General features: G+C 34.7%; 1 protein-coding gene across 1 annotated transcript in view; it reads right to left on the reverse strand.

The window, feature by feature from the left end:
• The window catches only part of LOC147070009 (prominin-1-A-like), a 219,707-nt gene that overhangs the window by 204,719 nt on the left and 1,461 nt on the right, over positions 1-13,527 (reverse strand). The gene's annotated exons all lie outside the window — the stretch shown is intronic.

Genomic DNA, 13,527 nt, shown 5'->3' on the forward strand with positions numbered 1-13,527 from the left:
ACGGTTTTTCATATTGTATTATATAATGAAAATTGAGGAATACAAGCTTATGAAGAAGTAGGAAAATTCACATAATATTTTTCACTGTGGGTTTGGACCCAAGTATGAACTTCATACTATGTCGAGCAAACGGGTAAGATCAATTCCTCATAAAAAAAAAACTATTAAGGTAAGTACAATCTGGAATATTTTGAACTACAATAAAAGTGACTCTAGGAAGTTCTTGAAAACCACATAGCATAACTTCAAAAGGTATTCAAAAATAATTGTCTCCGGGACTTCTATTTACTTTCTTCACATTACACCTCTACCAGCGAGAGTTTAGGGTGGCCTGTGGCCTCCGTAAGTAAAATGTATTACATACTCGGAATATACAGGTCATCATTTCTATCTAATCGTAACGGCAATGTGCACGAAGAATCGTATCCGTAGAGCGTTTCTATTTATCAAATAATACACATATCTCCATCTAGATGCGACCACAGTGGAGTAGTGGCAGAATTCCTCTGGGAGTGTCCCCATATGTCGGATGAAAGGGAAGAGCTTCTCAAGTCGGTCCGACCCTCAGTTGGAGCGGTCGTCCATTGTGACTTGGTATCTACGAGGGAACATTTCTCAGGTTTTAAACAGGTTTGCGGCATTTTACGGCGAGCGATAAGGTCTTTTCTCATCGAGAATTGACCGCAATACATTATAGTCGAAGTAGGAATCACGCACAATCTAGTGCACGCCAACCAAGGTCTTGGGAAGTTACTCCTGAGACACTTTCAGCACAAATTTGAAGAGCGCATAACGTTCGTTACGCCACGCTATACGCCTGCATAACAAGTGTGGAGACCTGGCGGGTGGTGGAGGGAAAAGTAGTGACAGAACGACCGCCTACAAGTAGCGAGCGAGGTCACATCTCGAAGCGGGATCCATTTCACGCGGTTTACGTAAGTATTGGATCCAAAGGATTTAATTGCATTGCTATTTTTACCTTCTCACTATTGAAAATGACCGTTATATAGACGAAAAACGTAAGGTAACAATACAATTGTTATATCATCTGATATGCAGTTACTTATTTCAAAAACATATTTATTTAGTCAACTAAACGTGAATATTATGTACGAATTAAATGAAAACACAATTATTTTGGCACGTACCTACTTAAGCGGTTCTAATCACTATTAAATTATGTTAAGGCTATACTCTAGTTGAGGCATGGCTCAAAAACGATCGTGGCTAGGCGATGCGCGGATTGTGCAAATGACGCGTGCCGGACGAAATACAATTTGTCATAAAAATCCAACATGCGTACATTTAATGTTATGTTTATTGTTAGATATATTACTAATAATACTAGTTTCATTCATTGACATGTTTTCTTTTTTAAGTAGGTACATACGTAAAGTTTTTTAGTCATCTTTACACGATGTAAGAATATTTTCATCCGACGCCATGACAAAACAAATCGACGTGCGGACACCTCTACGGTCGTTCTCCGATTGGCGACTAGTGAGAAATTTCGTCGCACCTACTGTTGAAAATTATTTGCCGTTTCACTGAAGTACGCTTTTAAATAAATATAAAATTGTCAGTTAACACCATACTGTTATGGTGGATACGTAGGTACATACATTGAGAGAAACAAACCCTATTGTCTAAATCTGCATTAACACATTAGTTGAACCTAATAATGCAACAGAGTCGCAAAACGCGCGAATGTACTTACTAAGTATATGTAAAATAAGGTCATTCTTTTGTGAAATTTCAACATTAAATTTATAGTTTTCACATTATTTACAACGTCCAATTCGTGTTAATTTCAGGTTTCAGGTCGCTAGTAATAGTATATTTAGTAGCGACGTGTGTTCGTCATGCAGTGGATCGAGTTTTTATAAATCAAGCGACAAAACGGCAAGGAACACGTTTGACTGGATGTAGTATATTATTATATGAAGAGAGGAAGTCATTAGAAGAGGCGGCCATATTTTCATTTCAACCAAATGCTATTTCGGCATTGCCTACATCAGCGATTTCCAAACTGGGGCGCGGAGTGTTGCAAAGGGAGGCGCGAAATGTTTAACACAATTATTAGTATTGTAGCCACAGGTTTTCAGTTTGCAAATGCATAGTTTATAAAACGGCCGCTAGTTATAAACTACATAAAAAAACAGTCCTATAAAAGGTTGTTTGCAAACCTGTCTGAAAATATGGAGACTAATTTTATAATACCTCACTTCTATACTATTGTGAAGCGGGCTGGCTAACTCTTAAAAATGAAATAAAAGGGTCAAATGATAATGTTGAAATTTGAGGCAAATTTGTTTAGGAACGATAATTTTGTTGTTAAACTTGTCCATTTGGTTGAAATTAAAAAAAAAAAGATGAGTGAATAAATCAATGCAAGGACCACTAATGCATTTACTGGTTTAAAAAAACAAAGTGAAGGCATTCATAAAAAAATTGGAGCTTTGGAAATCAAAATTACAAAAAAATAAGTTCGCCATGTTTCCATTTTTAAATGATTTCTGCGCCAGATATATAGAAGCAAACAAACATCTATTTACTGAGTTCTTGGTTAGTTTGCTAATGCACTTTTTATTAATAGTAGGCGCTGCTTTGTTTCAGGGCTATTAAATATTTTAAACATGTGGTTGTGCGTTGCATTTTGATGTGATGCCTATATGACGATTGATATACTTAAAAAATAGGAAACACTACATTAGAGCACCACACTGGCCTTAACTTCAGCGATAGGTAAATCCGTGGGGCCCATGATAGAATCCATTTGTCAATGAACCGATGATGAATTTGGATTGACTACTATTGAAATTGATTGCGCTAATAAACAAGCACATTCATTGAATGAAAAACAAATTAATTTAAAAATGAATAGGTATAATATAAGTAGGTACTTAAGTAGTAAGACTTTGTTTATTTTTAAAAAATAAATTTTTCATTGTTATATTAGTAAGTGCAATTTATATTAGTACATGGGGAAGTAGGCGCCAAGATTTGATTCTTTTAAAGGGAGGCGTAGTAACATAAAGTTTGGAAACCACTGGCCTACATACTTACATGGGTGCTTTCTGAAAGAAAAATAAAGTAATCACGTGAGTCTTCAGGAGATAAGGAAGGAATTCAAGAACTTCTTGCTAATCGCACTGTGTACGACGTATCTACGTAGTGCCGCCGCATAACCTTTTTATCGTAGTAGATAGTAGTAGTACAAATGTAGGTATTATGCATTTCCTGACTTATTCGCGGGGTGAACGGTGCTGCAGTGGCGAAGAGTGGAGGTAGGCTGTTATGAGGCGACTATGTCGGTCGGAGCAGGTATTAAAAAGGCCAATCGTTAAAATTTGTCGCAATTAAGCATGGCAGTAGTAGCATAGTGGTAATGCACAGGGCGCGATACCCAAGAGACGCGGGTTCGACTCCTGCCGCGTGTCTTACTTTTTTCAAAAAGATTTTCTGGTACAAGTCAGTTGTCAATCACATTTTGAAAATAGCCGATATACTGTATCTATTATTTGTTAGGTTAACCTAATCTAAACTAACCCAAACTAACAAATAATCCAGTATATCGGGTATTTTCAAAATGTGTTTCCCGCTATATTCCACATAACATAACCGAATTGTACCGATTTTTTCTATTGGCTATACTTTCTCATGAGTGTTTTCAGAATTATGTATGTACAATATTGTTTGCTCATCAACGTTTCGAGAATTAAAAATTATCTTAAACATCATTAAACTGAAACAATCGATTTTATCACCCAGCGATCAAATGATTAAATGAATGACACATCTAATATAACAATATGTATAATAAAATAAATAATCTAACTCCAAGTATCCAATAGAAATCTTATCAACACCATATAAACAATATTGATGCAATAATAATCAATAACAAAATGCGCAATCGTGACAGTATATTTATATTTGTATTTCTATTATATTCCTAACATGGCGTAATACTCTTTTCAGGATTCAGTGCTCACTTTGTGGTATTGAGATAAAATTTCACAATAGACTGGTTTCGTTCACATAGCGATGTCTAAAAAATAAACGCGAAGAAAACCAACGTTACATAATAGCACCTGTGCTAATCCAGATTTCTTTCTGTTTAGCGACGGGCGGAACATCGATAGTGTCGGCGGCTTTAAATACCTGGGGGTGCAGTGCACAACATCACGGTACAGACCTACAAACTTATCTTAAGAATGGATGGGTGATCCACGGTCGAAAACTACCCAATCAATACTCGCAACTGGACAGTATCTGACATTAGAATGATTTTTCCAATATGGTGGCCATATGTAGTTCGTAGTTCCATTTTGACCGTTCTTTGGATAAGTTTGTAGGATTGTAGATGACACTGTCAATAAACAGTGATGGAAAAACATTGTATTAATTAACTCCCGTTACTTTAATGTCAGCTTAGGTGGTTTCCGAGCCCATTAAATTACAAATATATCATTTAATAAGCACTTCACCATCTCAGCTATTCATAGAATTATCAATATTACATCTAATTAAAATTGTATTATTTTCAAAATCAATAGCACTATAGCGCTGTACACGTGCATGGAGTTACTGGCACCAATAGTGTGATAATAGTGTAATAGCTTCTGAATTTTCACACAATACTTGGTACTTGCATGGAGGTGCGCATGCGCAGTAGAACGATAGTGGCGAACATGCCGGAAGAAATACGGACTACATACACCGCATAGAATATTAAATTTTGACGTTTACCGATTACCTACGAACTTGTCTGAATCTGTCAAATAGCTCCAATACGATGACAAAACCGCGTCTCGCTTACGCTTGAAGAATGAGATTGGCGAGACAGTCAGCACTCTTACTTGTTAACAGTTTATTATCGAGATAGTTTAAAATACACACGATTGGTGCAAGTAAAACCATGCACGTGTACAGGCGCTTTAATACACACGTTTATGGGTTTTCTTTTTTATTTAATACAAACCTCTACTCTGTGGAGGCCCATAGGATCGGACATGGTCGAAAAAAAAATTTGAATTACATCAATTCCAAGAAATTATTGCATTCTTTATATAAGTAAGTTTTGATAAACACTTTTTTTCGATATGACGGCCCTAGATACAAGTAAACACTAGAATACGAAGTAAATACGTCGTTCATTATCCTGGTGCCAAAAGTTCTGTTTTCCAGTGTAGTTCTGAAACCTGTCACAAACGGGTTGGTTGCGAAGCACCGTTGAATGTTTACACTTTACAGAATATTTTGCGTCATTAAAATACGCGAAGCACCCTCAAAAAAGCCACAAATCGCGAACAAGGGGATGCCTGCATAGCATGTTATAGCTAAGTTTACGGCGGTGGGGTTGAAAAAATGGGTCAAGCTAACTTACCCTATTTTGTGGATGAACATGACAGACAAGTATTCAAGTATTCACATTCCCAAAATAATCGCGAAAAAAATGTACCTATGTACATATCTTTATTTTTTTAGAGTTTAGGTTTAGACAATGATGCTGTCGCTTAGCTAACCATTGATCTTGAACGGAAAAACGATAAAGTACTTCAGTGTCTTATTTACAGAATTTCAATCGGGGGGTGTTAAGTAGGTACTTACTAAAAAAATGGGGGGTATAAGTATATTAGGCATTTTTGTTTAACGGCCCACGTGCTCGTCGTAGGTCAAAATTGAGTTTTTATTGTATTTTCAAACCATGATCCTGGACACTCCTTAAACGTTGTAGATAATCTATTTACATAATTTTGAAGCCTTATTATCCTTTATAGTTATTTTAAACATTTGATGACTGCATAAATTCGGTTAGGTACATGTTCAAATACGCGCGTTAACATAATTTTACTCCCTACTTTAATTATAGTTTGTCAATTTATGGCTACGGCCGTATGTTGTAGCTTAACCACTGGAGAATGCCAAAAGAAATGGCGTATTTCAAAAAAACACTACCTTATTCTTAGGTCAATAATTATTATAAAGCTATCATTATTCATAAGATGTTTATCACACTTGAATGGTCAAAGACATAGCTTAATATAAATATCTTTAGAATCATCTTCAAATGTGTTAATCTTGCCGATTTTTTGAATAATAAAATGCCTAATTCTTGTCAAATTTGGGATCACAGAGTTATCAATATAATTTTTTATCGTGAATATTTTACAAAAATTATCTCGTAATAAATTATACTAATGGTTTTATAAATGCGTTTAAAAATTAATAAATGTAAAAAATCCTAACACCACTGCACAGTTATGTACCGAAATATGACTATATTCTAAAACATTAGAGCGAGAGGTTTAAAAGAATACTATTTTATGTAACAAAAATACTTTATGCAGTAATCAAATGTTTAAAATAACTATAAAGGATAATAAGGCTTCAAAATTATGTAATTAGATTATCTACAACGTTTAAGGAGTGTCCAGGATCATGGTTTGAAAATACAATAAAAACTCAATTTTGACCTTTGACGAGCATGTCCCCCCTTAATCGTCAGAATGCTGTATGCACACACCAGTGGCGAAGAGTGCCTGTTAGAGGGAGGTAGGCGATGGGTAACCGAAAAATAAAGTGCTAAAACAGACATGCATTGAAGTTACTTAGTGAGAAACATTAAAAAACATACAGTTTTATTTGCCCGGCCAAGGGATCTATCCCGCGACCCCCGCGACCAACGATTTATGAAATATTCTATAACACGCTCGATTCTCAAAGAAATCGAGAAATCACAAGCTCTAACTACACTACTAACTGTCGTTGGTACTCATGGTCTGTTGTCATACATCACATGTTTTCCAAGACCCGTTCGCACATGCAAAATCGTCTCTACTGGGTCATGGTCATAAATCAAATCGTCGACAATGTTGCAACTCTCCTCCGCGCGCATAGGCGAGACCGTGTCGGAGGCAGTGACATCACGCGGCTAGACGAAACGAATGAAAATGCAGCTTCTCCACATGCGCCGGTGCAACTTTTTGCTATTCTACCTGCGGACTAATAAACACTCACTAGGCGTGTCACGTTTAATGTTAAAGGAGTGCAGAAGGCTACGGCTTCAGTGGCTTGTGTAGAGGTTTTGTATATAACCCTACAACTATCACGCTGTTGTCTATGGTCATTGATAGACCATAGATAATGACGCAAAGAACACACAGTTGTCATTGAGCCGTCCTATAATGTAGTCGACAAGCGACACTGTTCCGTCTCTCGCCATATCTAAATTCCAAAGTATAAATTAAACCTTTCAACTCGAACTAAAATCAATATGACAGTCATTTCTTAGTGTCGTGTTACCGAACTTAATTACAATAAAATAAAACCAAGAAAATACCAACTCGTGTATCATTCCTCACTGCCCGAACATACTATGTCATTCACACTCAAGCAACCATCTGAACTTAGACATAACATCGGGGGTAAGAATAAAACTACGTTAATCCCCCCGATACTTGGTGACCTGCCTACAGAGAGACTTACGAGCACGAGCGAGAACCGAACAGAGTGGAGTAATCTACTTGAGGTGGCAATGTCCACCCCTGCGGGTCTATTCTATACACAAGTCTGCTTTCGGTCCGCTAAGGCAGCTAAAAAGAGTAGAAAGTATCGAATTATTAAGGATATACCTCAGTTGAGGCATGGTCTGAAAAGATAGTGGCTAGACGATGCGCGGATTGCGGGTGCAAATGACGCATGCCGAACGAAATATAATTTGTCATATAAATCCAACATCCGTCCATTTAATGTTCTGTTTATTGTTCTATTAGTAACAATATTAATATAAGCATTGACATGGTTTCTTTTTGAAGTAAATGGGTAACGTTGTTAGTCATATTTACACGATTTAAGAATTAATACCCTAGTCGCCATCGCGAAACAAATTGACGTGTTTCCAGCTCGACGTTTTCTCTCCGAATGCCAGCGAGTTCAAAATTTCGTCGCGCCTATAGTTAAAAATTATTTGCCGTTTTACTGATGTATCGTCTTAACACGATTGTAACAATTACAATAAGTTAACCGTCGGAACTGTCAAAACTGTCTATCTCGGTCTAAAATTTATCACAGCCAAGAGAGGTGCTGTTAACACATGGTACTTATTGTAACAATTATAACTAAATTAATGTAATTGTTACAATAAGTGTTAATAATTCGATACTTTCCTACCCTATTTAGCTGCCGTAGCGGACCGAAAGCAGGCTTGTGTATAGAATAGACCAGCTGGTTACAGTGACAGAGAAATAGTGCAGTAGTTACCACCAAATCCATGAATCACCTACTCGCTACGTTTCAAATCACTATACAACAGAATCCATAAATACTTATATAAAAACACTTATTTACATACCTACTGAACAAGCTAGGTTTTTTATCAGTGTGGAAGTAGGTAGCGTATCTCCGTGAACTTATGTTTTTGGTCGTTTCAAGCAGAAACCGGTTGACCTTTTGCAGATCAAAAATCTTAAATGTTTGATAAGAAAATATTTAGTGCCGACAGCTTCATTGTGTTTATTTTTGGAGAGAAAGGGTCAAGAACTCGTTTTAAATTTAAAGGGACCCTTTCTTACGGAAACAACACAACAAGAACTTTTGTATAGAATGGGAGATTACATGAGAATGTATTTTCTTATCACGGAATATAACAACGTCCCATTTTTTGGCATTCTGGCGCCATATAATTTGTGTTATCTGGTTTGAAATCTGCCTAATATTGTATGTTCCGTTACTTGAAAAACACTAAAGTATAACGGTTAAATTATTGAATTTTAAGAATCGTATTGACTTTTAAAATTTACATAAGTAATATTGATCAGTGGCGAGGGGTGGAGGTAGGCTGTTAAGATTACCTAATATTGTTTTTATAATATTTCGTTGTTTCTAAATGTCATGTTGTGAACGTCTTAAACTTATAATTTGTAATGTCCACAATATGTAAAATAAATGAATTGAAGAAAAAAAAAGATCTAACATAAATAGTGCAGATTAAACTTTGTCAGTCATACGTAGGTATTTGATTTTTATTGAACAAAGACTACAATTGAGTCGTATAGTATCAAAAGTAGATCTGTGCGTTATTCATCATTTCGAGAAAACGACGAAAAACGTTTTGTTGGGGTTTTTAGTGTTATAATAGCATGAACTATGTTTCTACATATAGAAATTAGAAATTCAAATCAAATTCAACAGTTCTACTTTTGTTTCCAAAGCATTGAACAGTTCTATTTCTGATACCAAGCCCTATTTTCCATCACAATTTTATACGACACAGATATGATTTTGATTATTGCTAATATTGCTAGTCGTACATTATGGTCAGAAGAATAATTTGACATACTTAGTTAAAATTCGATATACTTGCGACAGTTCTACTTTTGATACTATACGACTCAATTTACAGATGGTGTTTGGTGTCGGTTAGTTTTTAAATCAATTAAACCCTGCCCAAACCAAACCATAATGGTTTTGGTAGATTTTGGGCGATATAACAAAATTGTGCACAATTTTTTAGTCATACTTATTTGTTTTCATTGAATTAAGAATATATAAGTAAATATTTAATACAGATACAGATGGTGTTGGTTAGTTTTCTAAAATTCCCTGCATAATCAAGCCATAATCGATAAAAACATTCTTTTGGGTATAAAATATCTAAAATCATGTATGGTTTGGGTTGTAGATATTTTATAATATATGAACGAATATTTCTTTACTATTATCTACTATAGCTCGGTTACACAGGGTTTAAAATTAAATTTTAAAAACGAACAAACACTATCTACACTTTGTAGTCTTAGTTCAATGAAAACAAATACGTTTGACTGACAAAGATTAGTGTGTACTATGCAGGTATGTCGGATCTTAACAGCCTACCTCCACTCTTCGCCACTGATATTGATAAGTTTGCTATTAAAAATATGATCTAATTGTATATTATGTAACCAAGTTAAATCAACTGCCTTCAAAGATACTTAAGGATATACCTCAGCTGGGGCACGGTCTAGAACGATCGTGACTACGCGACGCGAAGATTGTGCAAACGACACCCGCCGAACCAAATATAATTTGTCATATAAATCCAACATGCGTCCATTTAATGTTCTATCAGTATCTAATAATAATAATATCGTCTCTGTTCTGGCAGAACACACTAACTGGAGAATACTAGTTTTTAGTAATTTGACTTTGAAGTTGTTAAAAAGTTTGAAATAATGGTCTATCATGTGAGTTTATTAAGTAATCGTAAAAAGGATGACTTTAAAATAAAGACTGCTTATTTATTAAGAAGGTTTCCAGACGGTAAAGTTTGAAATAAGGAACATTTTGCTACTAACTCAATATGTCATTTTTTCGAATTAGTGTCTTCTGCCAGAACAGTGACGATATATTCGTTGACATGTCTTCTTTTCCAAGTAAATGGGTAACGTTTTTAGTCATCTTTACACGATTTAAGAATTAATACCCCCGTCGCCATCACGAAACAAATTGACGTATTCACACCTCGACGTTCGCTCTCCGATTGCCAGCGAGTACAAAATTTCGTCGCGCCTATAGTTGAAAATTAATTGCCGTTTGACTGAAGTATCGTCTTAACTAAATATGCCAACACTTAGTATCTAACTATTTGATGAAATATAGGCGAAAAGGTTACCTAGATTCTCGTTTCAAATTGGAATATCCAGTTCCTGTTGTAGTATTTCGAAACCAAACCTAGGTATATCATTGTTAGATTATGACAAATTATGTGAATAGTAAGTAATTTCACAAAGTTTCGGGTGACGTTATTATTTTTATCGAAATTCAGAGAGACAAGGAAAATTTGCTGAATATAATAGGTACATGGATATAAATATTTAGTTGCAAAATGTTACAATAGGTTAAAATATGGAATGACCTCTATCGTCATCTATGACTCAATATTAGGAAAAACAATACAATAATTATCTCAATCAAAATAGGAGATAAGTACTTATGCATTTCTTTCAAATGAAGATAACTTGGTAGGTATAAAATCCGTGTATTGCGTGAATATGTCGTCTAAAAACATCAATTTTCAGGGCAGCTATTTGTACGTATGGCGATCTGTAGTAAATCGGCGCAACTATTCCATACACAAGACTGCTATCGGCAGCTATCGAGGGCTATCGGTGTATCGAAGTTTAGCACTTATTGTAACAGAACAATTACAATAAATTAGTTGTGATCGTTACATTGTGCTATGTTGTAACAGCACCTCTCTTGTGTGTGCTAATTTTTAGAGCGAGATAGACAGTATTGACTGATTAGGCGGCTAACTTATTGTAACAATTATTATAATACCTACTTCGATACAAACATATGAAAAACTACCATCGATAGCTGCCGATAGGAGTCTTGTGTATATGATAGAATGATAGATGCACATGAATGTTTTTAATTTTTAGTTTGAAAGTCATGCGTACAAATAGTGGCCTGAGAATTATTATTGTTTTTAGACTTATCAACATAATATTCATTATTCACACCATCCACGGAAATATATTATTAGGTTTTTATTTTTTAATAAAAATGAAGATTATTGATTGACGAAAGCGTGTTTAATATACGCAGGTAATCGCTGAAATGTCTACCAACTACTTATGTAATTTCATTTGCCAATATGAAATTATAAAATATATGTATATAAAATATGATATATATAAATATGATATATAAAAAGGTACTTGAGAGTAGGATTAGTTTGTTCTCCATGTGCTAAATTAGCTCAATGTGAAGGTTGGTTGCTTTTGATTAAAAATACAAATAATTATTGCAAGTACCTATATACTTATTTATTACAACGTTTTTATTAGGTCGTATTCTTATTTGTCCGGTGGTTGTTTGTCCGGTATAAATCTTGCAATCGATTTTTAACTAACTTCCCGACTAGCTAGACATTTGAAACTTTTAGAATATATCAGAACACGATGCCAATGCATTTTTTTAATACTTTAGCCATTTTTAAGTAGGATTAAATTCATTTTCAGTTAATACTGTTTTGTATGAAAAGTTATTTCGGAAGAAATCCGTAATCCAATCCACTATTATTAGTTGCTAGGAAATTATTAATATATACCTACGTGCGTTACTATGGAAATCAATATGAGTGTCAAAATGACATTTCAGTATTATTTCTATCAAATACAATTTTTTTTGATCGTTTAAGCTAGTCAAGTCAAGTTTATAATTTATGATTCTACAGGAAATTTAAAAACGTTGTAGGAATATAAAAAGTTCTTTTTATCTCGCAATTATTTTATGAAATCAGCCTACCGCAGTGTGATATCGATATGTATTCAGTATTTCCATGTATACTTTAGTCATTTAGTCAATTTAGTGCATGCAAATTACACAATGCTGATAAAATATAAAATATGTTTCTGGAATTATGTGAGGAACACAATACCTACACAAAAACAATTTATTTACTTACAAGGAAATTAGTGAATTATAGGTATCTCATTCCCGATATCCCAGAAATGGTGGAAACATAATATTATCAGGAACAATAAATTGCGCATTTTTTAATCTTTGTATATACCTACTTAGATATTATTGTTAATTAGATACATGTGCATTTGCTAATAAAGAAAACATAATATAACTAAGTACCTACCTAATTAAATATTTGACGTTTAGTAACAGTTTGTATTATGATTTATTAGGAAAAAGTTTTTTTAATACGGCAATCTTGAAAAAATACATTTTAGGTAGGTACCGACCTACCAAAATCTTATTCAAAAATGTTTTCAATTTTTATGAAAGGTGAAATAATTTATGGCAAATAAATAAATAAAGAGAAAAATAATGTACCTACAAATAAGTTTCTATAATATATACCTACCCACTGATTCATTGTGGAAATACCTAGGCATTTTTCAAAGCTGTTCTTGTTTGATACTTTGATTTACAAAATCTGCTCCCGAAATTCTTGAATCGTGCGGAATCCCGCGATTGCAAAACCTACAAAGTACCTCTTTAGGTACCCGCCGACGAATGTCTCTGAGTACCTACGCTGATTGAAATTATGAATTTTAAATTATTTAGACATTTAGCGACGGCACGCAACTTTAACACACACGGAAATGAAAAGTAGACAGATAACTAGGCGTACAGGATGAGGAAACTTATAGACAACGGTTGGATCTAGACGCGCACCCCTCTACCAAGCCGTTCCGTTTCTATAAATAACCAGTCAGTGCCATTAGATCAAACATTAGACACGTGCGTGCTCACCTCACCAATCTACCGCTGCTATTCGCTGTGATTAATTGTTGCAAGCGCGTTACTTTAGAGAAGAAGTTTTATTTTGAAATATCGAGACGAAATTGGTACCGATGGTGTAGTCGACAAGCTCATGTAAGTTTCATCAATGAGTTATGTTAAACTGTTTTATAAGTACTCGACGAAACAACCAAACTATGCAGAAAACCTAACCTAACAAATAATCCAGTATATCGGATGGATAGATAGTATGTGTACAATGTGTATATAATGAAGACA

This window comes from Rhyacophila brunnea, unplaced genomic scaffold, assembly GCF_057557595.1.
Source record: "Rhyacophila brunnea isolate RB1 unplaced genomic scaffold, BYU_Rbru_1.0 scaffold_22, whole genome shotgun sequence".
Taxonomy (NCBI): Eukaryota; Metazoa; Arthropoda; class Insecta; order Trichoptera; family Rhyacophilidae; genus Rhyacophila; species Rhyacophila brunnea.